This window comes from Mobula hypostoma, chromosome 5, assembly GCF_963921235.1.
Source record: "Mobula hypostoma chromosome 5, sMobHyp1.1, whole genome shotgun sequence".
In the NCBI taxonomy this organism is placed as follows: domain Eukaryota; kingdom Metazoa; phylum Chordata; class Chondrichthyes; order Myliobatiformes; family Myliobatidae; genus Mobula; species Mobula hypostoma.
In genome coordinates this window covers 42,474,057-42,492,595 of record NC_086101.1, presented here as the reverse complement: position 1 = coordinate 42,492,595, position 18,539 = coordinate 42,474,057, and the positions used below count along the sequence as shown (strand labels likewise).

At 40.9% G+C, this 18,539-nt stretch overlaps 1 long non-coding RNA gene across 2 annotated transcripts in view; it reads right to left on the bottom strand.

The window, feature by feature from the left end:
• Positions 1-4,219: 4,219 nt before the first annotated feature.
• The window catches only part of LOC134346785 (uncharacterized), a 37,886-nt gene continuing 23,566 nt past the window's right edge, over positions 4,220-18,539 (bottom strand). For both annotated transcript variants that reach the window (XR_010018024.1, XR_010018025.1), the window contains exons 3-4: positions 10,094-10,383; positions 4,220-7,954 (exon numbers count right to left, since the gene is read on the bottom strand). This is a non-coding gene — a long non-coding RNA (uncharacterized LOC134346785). The remainder of the gene's footprint in view (positions 7,955-10,093; positions 10,384-18,539) is intronic.

Sequence of the window (18,539 nt, the reverse complement as noted above, 5' to 3'; positions counted from 1 at the left end):
TGAAAAAATTTGTTTTGTGGGCTATCCATTCAGTTCATTTCATCACATCAGCACAGTAAGATAATGTAAGGGAAAAGTTTCAATCTTCAAAGTACAAAGTAAATTTATTATTAATAGCAAAAGGATAGTGAGGGATAAAATTGGTCCCTTAGAGAATCAGAGTGGACAGCTATGTGTGGAGCCAAAAGCGATGGGGGAAATTCTGAACCATTTCTTTTCTTCAGTATTCACTGAGGAGAAGGATATTGAATTGTGTGAGATAAGGGAAAAAGGTAGGGAAGTTATGGAAACTATGATGATTAAAGAAGAGGAAGTACTGGCGCTTTTAAGGAATATAAAAGTGGATAAGTCTCCGGGTCCTGACAGGATATTCCCTAGGACCTTGAGGGAAGTTAGTGTGGAAATAGCAGGGGCTCTGTCAGAAATATTTCAAATGTCATTAGAAAGAGGGATGGTGCTGGAGGACTGGTGTATCACGCATGTTGTTCCATTGTTTAAAAGAGGTTCTAAGAGTAAACCTAGCAATTATCGGCCTGTGAGTTTGACATCAGTGGTGGGTAAATTGATGGAAAGTATTCTTAGAGATGGTATATATAATTATCTGGACAGACAGGGTCTGATTAGGAACAGTCAACATGGATTTGTGCGTGGAAGGTCATGTTTAACAAATTTTATTGAATTTTCTGAAGAGGTTACTCGGAACGTTGACAAGGGTAAACATAGAAACATAGAAAATAGGTGCAGGAGTAGACCATTCGGCCCTTCGAGCCTGCACCGCCATTTATTATGATCACGGCTGATCATCCAACTCAGAACCCTGCACCAGCCTTCCTTCCATACCCCCTGATCCCCATAGCCACAAGGGCCATATCTAACTCCCTCTTAAATATAGCCAATGAACTGGCCTCAACTGTTTCCTGTGGCAGAGAATTCCACACATTCACCACTCTCTGTGTGAAGAAGTTTTTCCTCATCTTGGTCCTAAAAGGCTTCCCCTTTATCCTCAAACAGTGACCCCTTGTTCTGGACTTCCCCAACATCGGGAACAATCTTCCTGCATCTAGCCTGTCCAATCCCTTTAGGATTTTATACGTTTCAATCAGATCCCCCCTCAATCTTCTAAATTCCAACGAGTACAAGCCCAGTTCATCCAGTCTTTCTTCATATGAAAGTCCTGCCATCCCAGGAATCAATCTGGTGAACCTTCTTTGCATTCCCTCTATGGCAAGGATGTCTTTCCTCAGATTAGGGGATCAAAACTGCACACAATACTCCAGGTGTGGTCTCATCAAGGCCTTGTACAACTGCAGTAGTACCTTCCTGCTCCTGTACTCGCATCCTCTCGCTATAAATGCCAGCATACCATTCGCCTTTTTCACTGCCTGCTGTACCTGCATGCCCACTTTCAATGACTGGTGTATAATGACACCCAGGTCTCATTGCACCTCCCCTTTTCCTAATCGGCCACCATTCAGATAATAATCTGTTTTCCTATTTTTGCCACCAAAGTGGATAACTTCACATTTATCCACATTAAATTGCATCTGCCATGAATTTGCCCACTCACCCAACCTATCCAAGTCACCCTGCATCCTCTTAGCATCCTCCTCACAGCTAACACTGCCACCCAGCTTCGTGTCTTCCGCAAACTTGGAGATGCTGCATTTAATTCCCTCATCCAAGTCATAAATATATATTGTAAACAACTGGGGTCCCAGCACTGAGCCTTGCAGTACCCCTCTAGTCACTGCCTGCCATTCTGAAAAGGTCCCGTTTATTCCCACTCTTTGCTTCCTGTCTGCTAACCAATTCTCTATCTACATCAATACCTTACCCCCAATACCGTGTGCTTTAAGTTTGCACACTAATCTCCTGTGTGGGACCTTGTCAAAAGCCTTTTGAAAATCCAAATATACCACATCCACTGGTTCTCCCCTATCCACTCTACTAGTTACATCCTCAAAAAATTCAATCACTAGGTATTAATATTGAGGTAGTAAAATGGATTCAGCAGTGGCTGGATGGGAGATGCCAGAGAGTAGTGGTGGATAACTGTGTGTCAGATTGGAGGACGGTGTCTAGCAGTGTGCCTCAGGGATCTGTAATGGGTCCAATGTTGTTTGTCATATATATTAATGATCTGGATGATGGGGTGGTAAATTGGATTAGTAAGTATGCAGATGATACTAAGGTAGGTGGCGTTGTCGATAATGAAGTAGGTTTTCAAAGCTTGCAGAGAGATTTGGGTCAGTTAGAAGAGTGGGCTGAAAGATGGCAGATGGAGTTTAATGCTGAAAAATGTGAGGTGCTACATTTTGGTAGGACTAATCAAAATAGGACATACATGGTAAATGGTAGGGCATTGAAGAATGCGGTAGAACAGAGGGATCTAGGAATAATGGTGCATAGTTCCCTGAAGGTGGAATCTCATGTGGATAGAGTGGTGAAGAAAGTTTTTGATATGCTGGCCTTTATAAATCAGAGCATTGAGTATAGGAGTTGGGATGTAATGTTGAAATTGTACAAGGCATTGGTGAGGCCAAAGTTGGAGTATTGTGTACAGTTTTGGTCAGCGAATTAAAGGAAAGATGTCAACAAAATAGAGAGAGTACAGAGAAGATTTAATAGAATGCTATAGTCATTGTCAGAGTCATTGTCATACTTTATTGATCCCGAGGGAAATTGGTTTTCATTACAGTTGCACCAACCAAGAATAGAGTAGAGTATAGGGTTACCTGGGTTTCATCACCTAAGTTACAAAAAAAGGTTGAACAAGTTGGGCCTTTATTCTTTGGAACGTGGAAGGTTGAGGGGGGACTTGATAGAGGTATTTAAAATTATGTGGGGGATAGACGTGGATAGGCTTTTTCCATTGAGAGTGGCGGAGATTCAAACAAGAGGACATGAGTTGAGAGCTAAAGGGCAAAAGTTTAGGGGTAACATGAGGGGGAACTTCTTTACTCAGAGAGTGGTTGCTGTGTGGAATGAGCTTCCAGCAGAAGTGGTTGTGGCAGGTTCGATGTTGTCATTTAAAGTTAATTTGGACAGCTATATGGACAGGAAAGGAATGGAGGGTTATGGGCTGAGTGCAGGTCAGTGGGACTAGGTGAAAGTAAGAGTTCGGCACGGACTAGAAGGGCTGAGATGGCCTGTTTCTGTGCTGTAATTGTTATATGGTTATATGGTTATATTATCAAAGTACATATATATCACCATATAAAACCCTGATAGTCATTTTCTTGTAGACATACTCAATAAATTCATGGCCTTCACAGTCCCCTGACCTAAACATCATTGAGAATCTGTAGATAGTCCTCAAAAGAGCAGTGCATGCAAGACGGCCCAAGAATCTCACAGAACTAGAAGCCTTTTGTAAGGAAGAATGGGCGAAAATCCCCCAAACAAGAATTGAAAGACTCTTAGCTGGCTATAAAAAGTGTTTACAAGCTGTGATACTTGCCAAAGGGGGTGTTACTAAGTACTGCCATGCAGGGTGCCCAAACTTTTGCTTTGGGTTCTTTTCCTTTTTAGTATTGAAACGGCAAAAGATGGAAATAAAAGAAGTTTTCTTGCTTAAAATATTAAAGAAGTGTGTCATCTTTAACTTTATGCCTTTTGGAAATCAGTTCATCTTTTACTCGCTTAGCTATTCACAGTAACAGAAATTTTGACCGGGATGCCCAAACTTTTGTATGCCACTGTATGTGCTGGGCCCAGGACAGGTCCTCCGAAATGGCTACACCAAGGAATTTAAATTTGCTGACCCTCTCCACCTCTGATGAGGACTGATAATAACAGAATGCAGAATAAAGTGTTATATTTATAGAGAAAGTGCTGAGCAGACAGGCAATGAGATACAAGGGCCATGATGAGGTAGATTGTGACGTCAACGGTCCATATAAGGGACCATTCAATAGTCTTAATAACAATGGGGTAGAAGCTGTCCTTAAGACTAGTGCTTTCAGTATTTTCTATCTTCTGCCCAATGGAAGGGGAGTTTGATTACACTGGCTCCTTGACTGAGGCAGTGTAGACAGATGTGATGTGATTGATTCTTAACTGTCTCCTTATTCCAAGATTTATGAAGGATAATAAACACATGCTGCTACAAAGTTAACAAATTTTATTACATGCCAGTGATATTAAACCTGATTCTGATGTCACCAGACACAAGCACATCGCAAGAACAAATGCAAAAGAAATAGTTAGCTTCAAATTCAATCAAACATCTGCTTCTCCATCATTAACTATTGGTCTACCACATTTGAATTCTTACTGCAGGTATAAACCATCCCTGAAGAGATAACGTTGGATCCTTCTGCCTTTGGAATCCAAATTTTCTTTGGAAGTTAAAGATGAGGCATAAAACTTGTTGCTTATGATCATTTTATTGAGTGTTACAAGAACAAGGAAGACAAATGGAGAAGAGGCACGGGGAAAGAGAGAATAAAGAAAGCAGACAAAGGTGGTCTGGTCTTCTTATACCAGGCCACTGATAACAGTAAATTCCACTGAAATACCAAAAGATAACAGTTAACCAATTAAATAGCTAGATTCAAGTTATAAGACACCTGCCACCGAAACTAAGAATTTTCCAGGAAGACACGGAGGCAACTAACCACTGGAAGACTCACTGAACAATCACGTGTATATAAGTGATTATACTGCATAACAATATAAACAAGCATAAGAAAGTTAAACTACAAGTAAAACAACAATTCAACAAAATATTCATTTTTCCCAATATTATCCATTTTTCCGAATATTATCCTTCACTGTTCCTATCTTATGATTTTATGGTCTTATCAATTGTTTTTCCCTAAACTGGTAACAATCTGAGGTAAAAGCTGACATGACCCTTCCTAGATTGATAAATGTTGCTTTTACATTTGATAAGATACTTCCTACTTTCAGTAAATTGAAGAGATTTTATCTGTGTCTTTGCATTGCTATTTTCAATTCCAACTAAGTCCCAAAGCATTTTGAACAATTGTTTCTCTTCCAAGCGTACCTCAGGCCTACCACACTTTATAGCCCTGATAATATCATGTCAAAAGTACAAGACTTGGTTTGAAATACATCTGTTAATTAATCGCAAGAGATATTTTTTCCTTTGTTCCTTTGTACCTAACTGAGCAAAATTCAATCAGTCTGGGTGGTTATGCTTTTAACTGTGCTGTGCACATTTCCACAACATTTTAGCTCATAAAATATATAGGAGATGGGAACATGAAATTTCAGACATCTTCCCGTCACCTCTGTGCTCTATAATTTATAAGGTGCTTTTAAGAAAGCTGTAACCTACAGGCTAAGCACGATGATGTCATTCCTCCAGTCTGCATTTCAGGAAGAATGGTTAAGTCCTTACCCAATGGCAATGGCATTCCTAACTTTCCAAAGTCAATTTCACCCAATGTCAATATCTTTCCAATAGGTCTGCTGGAGAGTTTCACATAATCTGCAATTATACAGTGGAACAGTTCAGATTTAGATTCTTTTATGTATCACATGCACATCAAAACATACAGTGAAATGTGTTGTTTGCATTAACAACCAGCACAACCTAAGGGTATGCTGCGAGCAAGTGTCATCACGCATTCTGGAACTGATAGACATCTGCTGCCTTACAACCCTGACTTCGGGTGCTGTTTGTGTGGAGTTTGCATGTTCTCCCTGTGGCCACAAGGGTTTCTTCTGGGTGCTCCAGCCTCCCCAGAACATCCCAAAGACGCGCCGGTCTGCAGGTTACTTTGCAGCTGCAAATTGCTCTGAGTGTGCAGGAGAGCAGTAAAATCTAGGGAGGGATCGATGAGAATGGGATTAGTGTAAATGAGTGCTTGATGGTCAGAATGGACTCGATGGGTCGAAAGGCGTGTTTCTATGCTTTATAATCATTAAAGTTCCCTTACATTCGGACAATGCTTGCTTTGAGGGAGGTAACAAAATTATCCTAAATTTTTTAAAGGATATGCCAATGGATTTTTATGTCAAAATGAACTGAAGGGGATCCGTGAGTGTCCGCCTACTACCCTAATTCTAGAGGACACAAGCCTGCGAAGTTTAGTCGAAGAAGCCAAAGCAGGTGGCAACATTGAGATGTTGCTGCAGAATTGATTTGTCTGGATGTTCATCAGAGTGACACATGTTTTTCTGTATTTCACCTATAAGTTCAAAAGAACTGACTGACAATTTAATACCATTCGAAATGAGAAAATACCTCATCATAGCCACCCTTAGCAAGCCACTGCCGAAATTGAACAAAGGTCCCAAAGTAACCAGATACTGCACCACTGGTAATTTCATATATGACGATACAAAGGGCACTGATAGCACTGTTTGGTGTCCTCATCATTTCCTTGAGTCCCTCGGGTATGGTTGCTGTTAGCGATGGAAAATGGTTCAGAGCTTTTCCCACATGTCAATCGTTACTGGTGAGTGCTTCCATATTTCTCATTCCCCAAGGCTGTTAATGCACCCTGCGGGAAAGTGGTCTCCATGCTCTCAATTTCACCCTTCCCAAGCAGTTAATGAGCTGCTTAACAAGTGTCAATTGTGAACTGAAATGATTGGGGTACTCAGTCTCCAGTAATATGTATTAGTCACTTATCCCCTCACACTGAGACAAAGGATACATCATGTTGTGCTATTGTTTGACTGCCTGGATACGGACTGTTGAAGGAATCACATTTCAGCTCAGTAGGGCATTAAGATCACAAGTGGGGCTGAGCAGTAAATACAAAACACATGTGAAAGTACTTCCTTTACTACACACTTCCAAAACAAGAGTTTAGTATGCTGGCTTAAGGCACTGCACGGCAAGAGATAGCGAGTACAGATAGCAGAAGTGAATAGAAAACAGTGGTGACTAAGCTAAAGATGATATTTCAAGGTACAGCAGAGCCATTAATGAATAGACCTAGACCTGTGAGTTCAAATCAGCGGGGTAATTTAAGTTCAATCAAATAAATCTTTAGTGGTTTTATATAAATGAATGCAAGGCCATATCAGAGGGCAGCTTACAGTCAAACTCATGACTACGCCATCTACTCCAGACTGTGTAAGGATGGAAAATTTCCTTTTCTGAAGGACATTGGCTGTTTTTTTTTTGCCTGCAATTTTATTATCAGGAGTTTAAGTTCCATTAGCTGCTAAAGTGTAATTTGAACTTGGCTCTCTACATTTTTGTCTAGACTTCCAGTAACTAAATTGATAACTCTCTTCTTACTTACTTACTAACTTGGGCCCTTAGCTCTCAGTGGAACATAGGCCATTAATGACCTCCCATCACTATCGTCCTCTGAAGTTGATGGTATGGTTGGAGTTCATCAATGCTTCTGCACTCCACTGAATCCACCATACAAGGGGTTGGCCTATACAGCTTCACCAGAGCCCTGGTAGCCAGACTTACCTGTTTCCACCTCTCATGGCGGGGACGTAGGGTTGGACTTTGACAGGCGATGGTTCAGTCCCTGTACTGCAGTACTGTGGGGGGGTCTGGGGGGATCTTCACCAGAAGAACTGCAAGTGTTCAGGAAGGCCACTCACCAGCACTTTCTCAAGGTCAAAGTTGAGTTTATTGGTACATGCAAAAGTATATATATGCACATGTGCAATGAAAAACCTGCTTCCAGCAGCATCACAGGCACATGGGAGCATTCACAAGAGAAACATACGATAAATTAAACACAGCTTTTACAGTGAAGAACACAATTAGCACAAAATGCAAAGTGGTCACAGCATTGCTAAACTTCAGTGATTGTATCAGTTGCTTCAGATTGTTGAAGGGGAGTAACTGGTTTTGAACCCGCTGGGGTTGGATTTCAGGCTTCTGTACCTTCTGTCCAATTGTAGCTGCTAGAAGATGGCATGCCCCAAATGGCTGGGATCTGTAATGACGGATGTACTAAAATGACAATATTTGAACGGACTTTCTTCTGAAGGATTCCGCTTGCATCTGAAGGCAAACCAGACAATTCAACTGAATTACAGCATTCTTCCTCCACCACATCTTATAAAGTAGAACACTGTGCTACTTCCCAATAGAAACCAATTATATGAGGTGCTTCACAGGGAAAAAAATAAAATCAGTATTTTTAATGCCAGGCCAAAGGAGAGGTGACAAAAGCATGAGCACAAAGATCATGGTTGACACTCTATTGTGTTGGTGAGTTGAGGGTGCATCAGCTTTTTTGATGAGAGCTAAACTTGTTTTGCCTCTTGGCTGAGTGATCCTGCGAGGGTATTTCTAAGGTGAGTTTGAGAGGAATAGTTAACTATCACTGTCCTTCAGTAGGATGGCTAATCTCTATACAAGTCAATCAATATCAATGAAGCTAATTATCTTTGTAGAATAAGAATGGAGACTCCTTTTTATTGTTTTGCGATTCAATAAGGTCATGGCTAATCTACTACCTAAATGCTACTTCTCAGCATTAATCCTTAATTTCGTAAAATCCAGGTATCACTCCATCTGTCTTCAATACATTCAGTGATTGACTCTTGAATAGGGAGTCCAAAGATTTACGGTCAACTGGATGAAAGAATTTCTCAAAATCTTTGTCCTCTATGCCCTTATTTTGATTCTGTTAACCTTGTTCCTACATTTAGTCTGTCCAGCCTCAGAAGGACATTATATTGTGAATTGTTCTAAAACAGAACTTATTTTAAACACTGGTAATTTAGCTGAATTACTTGCAGTGGCCAGATTGTGCTCTAAGTCCATCTACAAGTTCCTAGATGACACGTCATTGTGGGCCAGGCCTCCATCAATGAGACAGAGTTCAGAAGGGATTTAGGAAGCCAAGTGGGATAGCGTCAAGGCACCAACCTTTTCCTCGAACATGGAACAGTACAGCACATTAAAGGCCCTTCGGCCATGATGCTGTACCTACCTTTTAACCTACACTAAAATCAATCTAACCCTTCCCTCTAGTATAGCCTTAAATTATTTCTTTCATCCATGTGCCTAATTAAGAGTTTCTTAAATGTCCCTAATGTATCTGACTTAACCATCACCCATGGCAGGGCATTTCATGCATCAGCCAATCTGTGTGTAAAAAAAAATCTACCTCTGATATCCCCCTACACTTACCTCTATTCAATTTAAAATTTAGCCTCCTTGCTTTGGCCATTTCTATCCTGAAAAAGATCTCTGGCTGTCTGCTTTATCTATGCTTCTTATTATCTTGTACACCTTGACTTCAGGTTGCAGAGTGGAGAACACACCCCAGTCCATATCAATAATATTGAGGTGGAAATTGTTGAGAACTTCATTTCACCTAGAGCCAAGAACTACTACTTCTTCAGAAGGCTAAAGAAATTCAGCATGTCCCAATGATTCTTGACAATTCTTTCAGATGCACCATAGAAGTCACCCTATCTAGATGTATCATGGCTTGGCATGGCAAATGATCAGCCCAAGAGCACAAGAAACTGCAGAGAGGATTTAGACATCGGTTATGAAAACCAGCCTCATCATGGGTGGCACAGTAGTATAGTGGTTAGCATAACATTTTACAGTGCTGGTGACAAGGGTTCAGTTCCTGGTACTGCCTGTCAGGAGCTTATACTTTCTCTCCATGACCCTGTTGGTTTCCTCCAGGTTGTCTCGGTTCCTCCCTCAGTCCAAAGACATACTTGTTCCTAAATTAATTGAACATTGTAAATTGTCCCATGATTAAGCTAGGATTAAATTCAAAGGTTTCAAAGGTACATTTAATATCAGAGAAATGTATACAGTATACATCCTGTAGTACTTTTTCTTTGCATCCATCCACAAAAACAAAGGAGTGCCCCAAAGAGTGAATGACAGTTAAATGTTAGAACTCCGAAGTCCCCCAGCTCTCCTCCCTCCCACATGTAAGCAGCAGCAAGCAACGATCCACCCCTTTACCCCCACTGTTAAAAAAAAGCATTGGCATACACCACCAAGCACTCAAGTGTACAACAAAAGCAACAGCAAAGACACAGACTTGCAGTACTCAAAGACTAGGTGTACACCTGGTATTGGACATACCACAGGCTCCCTCCTTAATAAGGGAGAAAGAATTGTCTCTGTTTCACAGAGAGAGGGAAGACATAACAAATGACTCACTGGATTCCGTGGTGTCACTTTTTCCGAACTCCATGCCCAAAGATCTTAGGTCTCTGGGCACACAACTAAAGACCTTCCAGCTCCCGCAACACACCGGTCCAGGCCACCGACATTTGATCTGCCTGTCTCCAGAGCCCCGAGCTCCTAGGCCTCCAAAGGCGAGCCGAACTCTTACACCATCCCTTTGGCATGTCGGATAACAGCCAGAGGTGACACCACGAGAGCGGGTCCCATTCCCACAAAGAACCAAATTCAGCATGTAACTGCAGGTCAGGGTCTTCAAAAGCACCCTGAAAGGGAAAAATAGAGATATTAAAGATGGAAATAGAGCTGTTTCTGAAGGTGCAAGTAAAGGAGTCGCCGTTTAACACCATCTTGACTAAACTAAATTGGGGGATTACTGGGTGACCTGGCTTGAAGGGCATATTCCACACTGTATCTCAATATATAAATATTGAGATACACAGCTCGCTGCCTCGGGAAAGCAGTCGGCATAATCATGGAGCCCTTTCATCCCGATCATTCTCACATCTCCTCTCTTCCACTGGGCAGAAGATTCAGCAGTCTGCCAATAAATATCACCAGTTTAAGGATAGTTTCTATCCCACTGCAATCAGATTCATGAACAAACTTCTAGTACATTGAAGATGAATGTTTGATCTGTTAGTCTACCTGGTCATGGCTCTTGTATCTCAATTGTTTGCTGGCACTGCGCTTTCTCTGCAAACTTTATTCTGTATTCAGTACTTGCTTTTCTGTTTGTATTTCCTTGTTGTAATTATGTTTGGAATCGTTGATCTGGATGACATAAAAAATAAAAACCTTCCTGCATCTCAGTATACACCCAGAGGTCACTATTTCAGGTACACCTCGCACACCTGCTTGCTAATGCAGATATCTAATTAGCCACTCACATGCAGCAACTCAGTGCATAAGAGCATGCAAACATGGTCAAGAGGTTCAGCCCAAACGTCAGAATGGGGAAGAAATGGGACCTTGGCGACTTTCAATGTGGAAAGGTGGTTGATACCATGTGGTGTGGTTTGAGTGTCTCCGAAAATTCTCATCTGAGATTTTCACTCACAACAGTCTCCAGAGTGAGCAGCATTTCCGTGGAGAAAAACTCCCTGTTAATGAGTGAGTTCAGAGAAGAATGGCCAGACCGGTTCAAGCTGACAGGAAGGCAACGGTAACACAAGGAACGATACATTACAACAGTTGTCTGCAGAAACTGAACCTTGAATTGGATGGGGTACAGCAGCAGATTACAAACATACACTCAGTGGCCATTTATTCAGTGCAGGAGGTACCTAATAAAGTGGCTGCTGAGTCTATATGGCAATAGTATCAGTTACCAACAAATCCTGATAAATGCATGGGATAAGCTATTGTTTTCCTGATAGATACAGTGCCTGTAAAAAGTATTCACCCCCTTTGGAAGTACAGTATTCTTGTTTTATTGTTTTAAAATGTTGAAACATGGTGGATTTAATTTGGCTTTTTTGACACTGATCCAGAGTTAAAGTGTTAAAGTGAAAACAGATCTCTACAGTGATCTAAATTAATTACAAGTATAAACACAAAATAATTGATTGCATAAGTATTCACCCTTTCTTTAATATGACACACAGAATCATCACCAGTGCAGCCAATTGGTTTTAGAAGTCACATAATTAGGTAAATGGAGATAACCTGTGTGCAGTCAAGGTGTTTCAATTGACTGTAGTATAAATACACTTGTATCTGCCAACCGCCGTAAAACAAGATACAGACAGGTCCTCTTGCTGGTGAGTCAGTGTCCTGGCAAAAACTACACCATGAAGACCAAAGAACACTCCAAGTAACTCTGCAAAAAGGTTATTTAAAACCACAAGTCAGGAGATGGATACAAGAAATTTTCCAAGTCACTGAATATCCCTTGGAGTATAGTTAAGTTAATTATCAAGAAATGGAAAGAATATGTCACAGCTGTAAACCTTCCTAAAGCAGGCCATCCGCAAAACTGAATGACATGCTAGAATGGGAATAGTGAGGGAGGCCACCAAGAGACCTATGACAACTCTGAAGGAGTTACAAGCTTCAATGGCTGAGATGGGAGAGACTGCGCATACAACAACTGATGCCTGGGCTCTTCAATGTCGCAGCTTTATGGGAGAGTAGCAAAAAGAGAGCCACTTTTGAAAAAAAAACTCAGATGAAATCTCAGCTAGAGTTTGCTAGAACAGCAGTTCCCAACCACCAGGCTGTGGACCGGTACCGAGCCGCAAAGCATGTGCTACCAGGCTGCGAGGAAACGATATGAGTCAGCTGCACCTTTCCTCATTCCCTGTCATGCACTGTTGAACTTGAACATAGGGTTGCCAACTGTCCTGTATTTGCAGGGGCATCCCGTATATTGGGCTAAATTGGTTTGTCCCATACAGGACTGCCCTTGTCCCATATTTCCCCCGCTAAGGTAGAGTGTTCCTATGAAACCTTACATGCCGAAATGGTGTAAAGCGAAGAAGCAGTTACTAGTAATTTATATGGGGAAAATTTTTGAGCATTCCCAGACCCAAAAAATAACCTACCAAATAACACATAAAACCTAAAATAACACTAACATATAGTAAAAGCAGGAATGATATGATAAATGCACAGCCTGTATAAAGTAGAAATAACGTATGTACAGTATAGTCGGGAAGATTAAGCCAAAACCAATTTGTGGAAAAAGATCAGCATGCACGCGCATGTGCACACAGGTGCCCGCGCAAGGTAGTCTTTCCTGGGGTAAACACAAATATCCGGTATTTGACTGCTACTTTTGTCCCTTATTTGGGAGTGAGAAAATTGGCAACCCTAACTGTAAAAGACATGTTGAGGTGAGTTTAACCCTACTTGAAAACCACCCCACCCCCCAGGTCAGCCGGTCCGCAAGAATGTTGTGAATATTAAACCGGTCTGCGGTGCAAAAAAGGTTGGGGACCCCTGTGCTAGAAGGCATGTGGGAGACTCTGAAGTCAGCTGGAAGAAGGTTCTATGGTCTGATGAAACCAAAATTGAGCGCTTTCACCAACAGATTAAATACTATGTTTGGCATAAGCCAAACAATGCACATCATTAAAAACGCACCATCCCTACCATGAAACATCATGGAGGCTGCATCCTGCTGTGGGGATGCTTCTTTGCAGCAGGTCGAGTAAGGCTTGTGATGCTAGAGGGCAAAATGAATGCAGCAAAATATTGGGAAATCCTGGAGGAAAACCTGATGCTGTCTGCAAGAGAACTGTGACTTGGAAGAAGATTTGTTTTCCAGCAAGACAATGACCTCAAGCATAAAGCCAAAGTTACATGGGAATGGCTTAAAAACAACAAAGTCAATGTCCTGGATTGGCCAAGTCAAGGTCCAGACCTCAGTCCAATTGAGAATTAGTGGCTGGACTTGAAAAGGGCTGTTCACTCATGATCCCTATGCAATCTGACAGAGTTTGAGCAGTTTTGTAAAGAAGAATGGGGAAAAATTGCAGTATCCAGATGTGCAAAGCTGACAGAGACCTGTCCACACAGACTCAAAGTTCTAATTGCTGCCAAAGGTGCATCTACTAAATACTGACTTGAAGGGGGTGAATACTTATACAATCTATTATTTTGTGTTCATATTTGTAATTAATTTAGATAACTTTGGAGAGTTCTTATTTCACTTTGGCACAAAGGAGTATTTTTCTATTGATTTGTGTCAAAAAAGCCAACTTAAATCCACTGTGATTCAATGTTGCAAAACAATAAAACATGAAAACTTCCAAGGGAGGTGAATACTTTTTATAGGCACTGTAGAAAGTGGTTTTCTTGCTCTCTGATAGACTTAGAGCATCGGCCTTTCCAAATTGCAGTTCTTGAGAAATTTTTCTCAGTGCCAATGAGATGGATGTAATGATGGTCAATAGCTAATATCACAGCCCTGAGTCATGGAGACTTTATCATCACAATACGCACATTTCCAGCATCTGTAGAATCTCTTGTATTTATTATCACTGCAGCTCCCACTTATAGCAGTGTCCAGCAATGCAGCATGTTCCATATGCCCCCAAACAACAATATTTTTTCAACCAATGAACAAATCTGTCCAAACAAAAAGAACATATTTACTGTTTTCATTAGCTCAGTGAATTTTCTTCCTTGTGCTTGGTGCATCTCCGAAATTAATCTTCAGTTATTGGAAACCCCAGCTCACCTCCAAAGACTCCACAGCAATATCAACATTAAGTGAATCACAAAGCTGAGCTCATTATTCCAGCAATCAAGCAGACTCCTTATTTATTTATTATGACATAGAAGGAGGCTACTCAGCCCACATATCCATGCTGACTCCCACCAGAGAAATCCCAGTATTTCCATTCCCTTCTCAATTTGGGGCAGCACGGTAGCATAGTGATTGCCACAATGCTTTGCTTTACTAACGATTCAGGTTCAAGTCTCACCCGCTGTCTGTAAGGAGTTGGTACATTCTCCCTGTGACCTTACGAGTATCCTTCAGGTGCTTAGATTCCTCCCTGACGTACTGGTTGGCAGATTAACTGGTCATTGTAAACTTTCCTGTGATTAGGCTAAGATTAAATTGTGGTTTGCTGGGCAGCACGGCTCGAAGGACCAGAATGGCCTATTCCACGCTGTATCTTGATAAAATAAAAATGTTCCTGCATCCCTGCAATCTACTGTCTCTCACACATACCTATCAACTGCCTATAGGAAAGGCATCATTAAGCTAGAAATATTGCAGAGGTGATTTACAAGGATTTCACCAGGCCTCAAGGGACTGAACTATGCAGAGATGTTGAGCAAATTCATTATTCATTATTCATTAGAGTTTAGGAGAATGAGGAGAGAGTTTATAAAATCTTGAGGGGCATTGAAAGGATCAATATGCAGAGTCTTTTTCCCAGATTTGGGGAATGAAGAACTAGTGCATAGGTTTAATGTGAGAGGTGAGACGTTTAATAGCATCCTGAGAGGCAATTCCTTCACCCAGAGGCTGGCAGGAAATGGAATGAGCTGCCAGATAAAGCGGTAGAGGCAGTGTAATGTGGAAGGTTAACTTTTTTGCCTTTAACAATCAAGCATTGTTTTGAACGTTGCTTTCACTATGTTGATTAATGATGGGCTGCTCAAGATATGTAGTCAGCTTCTCATTGGTTAGCTCCTGTGCCCTATGGCACCAGTTTCTGGAAGTTAGGTGCTGCGATACCTGCAACAGGCTTCCGGTCTTCTGGTGCGTAAAGGTGTGTGCTCGTTGTCTTTCTTTCTTGATGCCGAGCCACTCCAGGCTGGGAGCTATGGACAGTGCTGCAGAAACCATTTTGAAGGTACATTACAGTCAATAGGGGGAGGGGCTCATGTTTAGAGTGCACACCTAGTTAAGTAGTTGTTTATTGCTTGCTTAATCTTGTTGTGTAACTTGGACAGATTTAGCAAGTATATTGAAGTTGAAGTGTTGTAGTTTTATAGTTTGGGTTACTTGGATGAGTGCTTGTTTGACTTTCATGCTAGTAAAGTGTTTCATTGCTTGCTTGTGAATAAGCAGTTGTTGGGCATGCCCACAAACAGTGTTGGCTGTTTCACTTACTGAAGCCGCGGATTTGCTTCCATACAACAGGCAGGCACATTAACAGTATATTTACTTCGACAGTTACATGGATTGGAAACGTTTAGAGGGATGCAGGAAAATAGGATGGCCTTTGATGGAAATCCTGGTCAGTATGGACCAGTTGGGCTGAAGGGCCTGTTTTCATGCTGTATGACTCTTTGACTCTACCCACACCAGGAGCCATCTACAGCAGAGAATTAATCTATCAATCATTCATTATGTGCTGTGTCATATGACATCATCATTATGTGTCATGTTGTATGACATGGGTGATCATGGTCTTCCCATCACCATGATTATTCTTGACAAGTTTTTCGACAGAAGTGGTTTGCTATTGCCTTCTTCTGGGCAGTGCCCTTACAAGACAGATGACCCCAACCATTATCGATACTCTTCAGAGATTGTTTGCCTGGCGTCATTGGTCACATAACCAGAACTTGTGATATACAGCAGTTGCTCATATGGCCATCCACTGCCTGCTCCTATGGCTTCATATGACGCTGATCAGGGAGCTAAGCAGGTGCTACACTTTGCCCAAGGATGACCTGCAGACTGGTAGAGGGAAGGACTGCCTTACACCTCCTTTGGTAGCCAGGTATCTCCACCCTGCCACCCAATAAACTATCACCATGTTTAAATCCTCCATTTTGTCCCACTCCTATTAGACAAGCTAAACATGGTACTGAATTTTTTGTACAAATGAGTTTGTGGTGTATAAACACTCTGTAAAAATTAAATATTAATTAAATAAAGACTATTAAAAGCAAGAAATTCACTGAACATTTACAAATTACTCCTCTGATACAGCATTTGAAAGGATTAGGATGTTGAAATCATATTGGGTATGCATTAGTATACAAACATATTTTCTTGCCAGTAGTTAAAAGGGAGTTTAGAAAACTGTTTCAAAGATTGTGAAGTAATTGGTGCTAGGGCTGAAAGGATGTTTTTCATCACGATGAGGAACCCAAATGTCGAGTAGAAAATAATATATTCTCTGCCATTTATGGTGTGTACAGTACTGTAATCACTGCATATTGCAACCTGCTTCTGTAATTTGATTCCTGTCACTTTTGTATCACAGATTTATTACAAGTTACTGTGACTAAACTTCAAAGGATCAAAAAGTATAGAGAAAACAAGGCAGATTCAGTATGACACCAAAGACACTTACAAATCTCTAGAGATGTGTGGTGGAGCACATTCTGACTGGTTGCATTACAACCTGGTACGAAGGCTCCGATGAACTAGATTGCAAGAGACAGCAGAAGACTGTAGACTCTGCCAGTTCCATAACTGTACAATCCTTCCCACCATTAAGGACATCTTGAAGAGCCGGTGCCATCACGAAGAATCACATCATCTTCTCATTGTTACCTTTGGGGAGGAGGTACAGGAGCCTGAAGACCCACACTCAATGATTCAAAAACACCTTCCTCCCCTCTACCAGTAGATTTCAGAACAGTCTATGAAATCCATGGACACAACTTCTTTATTATTTTTCTTTGCACTATTTATTTTTGTAATTCATAACAATTTTGTATCATTGCACTGCACTGACGCTGCAAAATAACAAATTTCATGACATATAAGTCAGTGATAATAAATCTGATTCTGAAACAGAGAAGTGATGATGAATTTGCAATGGGCTTAGAATAAGGCATCAGCGACCCAATCATGTTACTGTTATAAATGGATCTGATAAGCAATTAAATGTATTTCTGGACAAAGAACTTGTTCTTTCCCGTTCTTTTTCATTATGTTGTCTATTTTCTTCAAACTTTCATTAGAAAAAGCAAATTGGCTCCAGTTAAGTTCATAGAAATGAATGAGGATAAAAACCAGCAAACATTTGGTTTATGCAGAGATGACAGTTTCTGCAGATGCTGGAAATCTGGAGCAGCACACAAACTACTGAAAGAACTCAGCTGGTCAAGAAGCATCTATGGATGCAAATGGACAATTGAGGTTTCGGGTTGAGACCTTTCATCGGAAGAGTTTAGTTTCTATTCAGGTGTGAGAAGAAACACAGAGGTGGAATTACAATACGCCCTTGATAAATTGTATTAAATTATAATGCAGTAGCAGTTATATTTTAGAAGCAAGAAATAAGAGGTGAAATGTTAACATTCTGCAAATAACCAAAGCTAAATTTCTGCTTCCAGTGAGTTCACTAGAAGTCAATAACAATTTGGGGAAGTAGATGTACAATGTGCATGCTGTGAGGAGCACTGTGGAACTCAAGTACAGGAAGCACAGAGACAATTAAAATAAAATGAAAGATTTATTACAGAAATCAGCAAGAAAAATACTAAGAGCTCAGCAAGCTGTACATAATCTAAATGAACAGAAATCACTGATGATACATAGAAGAACTCAGTTAAGTTTCACCCAACATGGAAACACAATGACCCAACAGAGAGAGGTTAGCATGCCCCACTGAAGTGTACCCTGAGCATGCAGGAATTGCCAAGATTGAAAATACTATGCTAATTCAATTAGCCCAAATTAAAGAAAAATGATAAATATGAAGTTTAACAATCCCCAAGATCCCAAATGAGAGAGACTAGACCAGAGCTAGTGCAAAGACAAACAATTAGACATAGAAGGTAAACAATCCAAGAAGAAAGCATGCAGACGCAGTGACACCGAGGAAAAAACAGTCAACATGCTGACAAAAAGAAACCTCTTTTTTAAAAACAACCCTTGGCTGTGACACATGCACTTCCTAAAATTTGGATGATTAAGGATTGATTCATTTAATGGGCATTCCTGCTAATAACCTGAAAACTTCCATTAATTTATCCCTTAACTTTGTAATCTCCA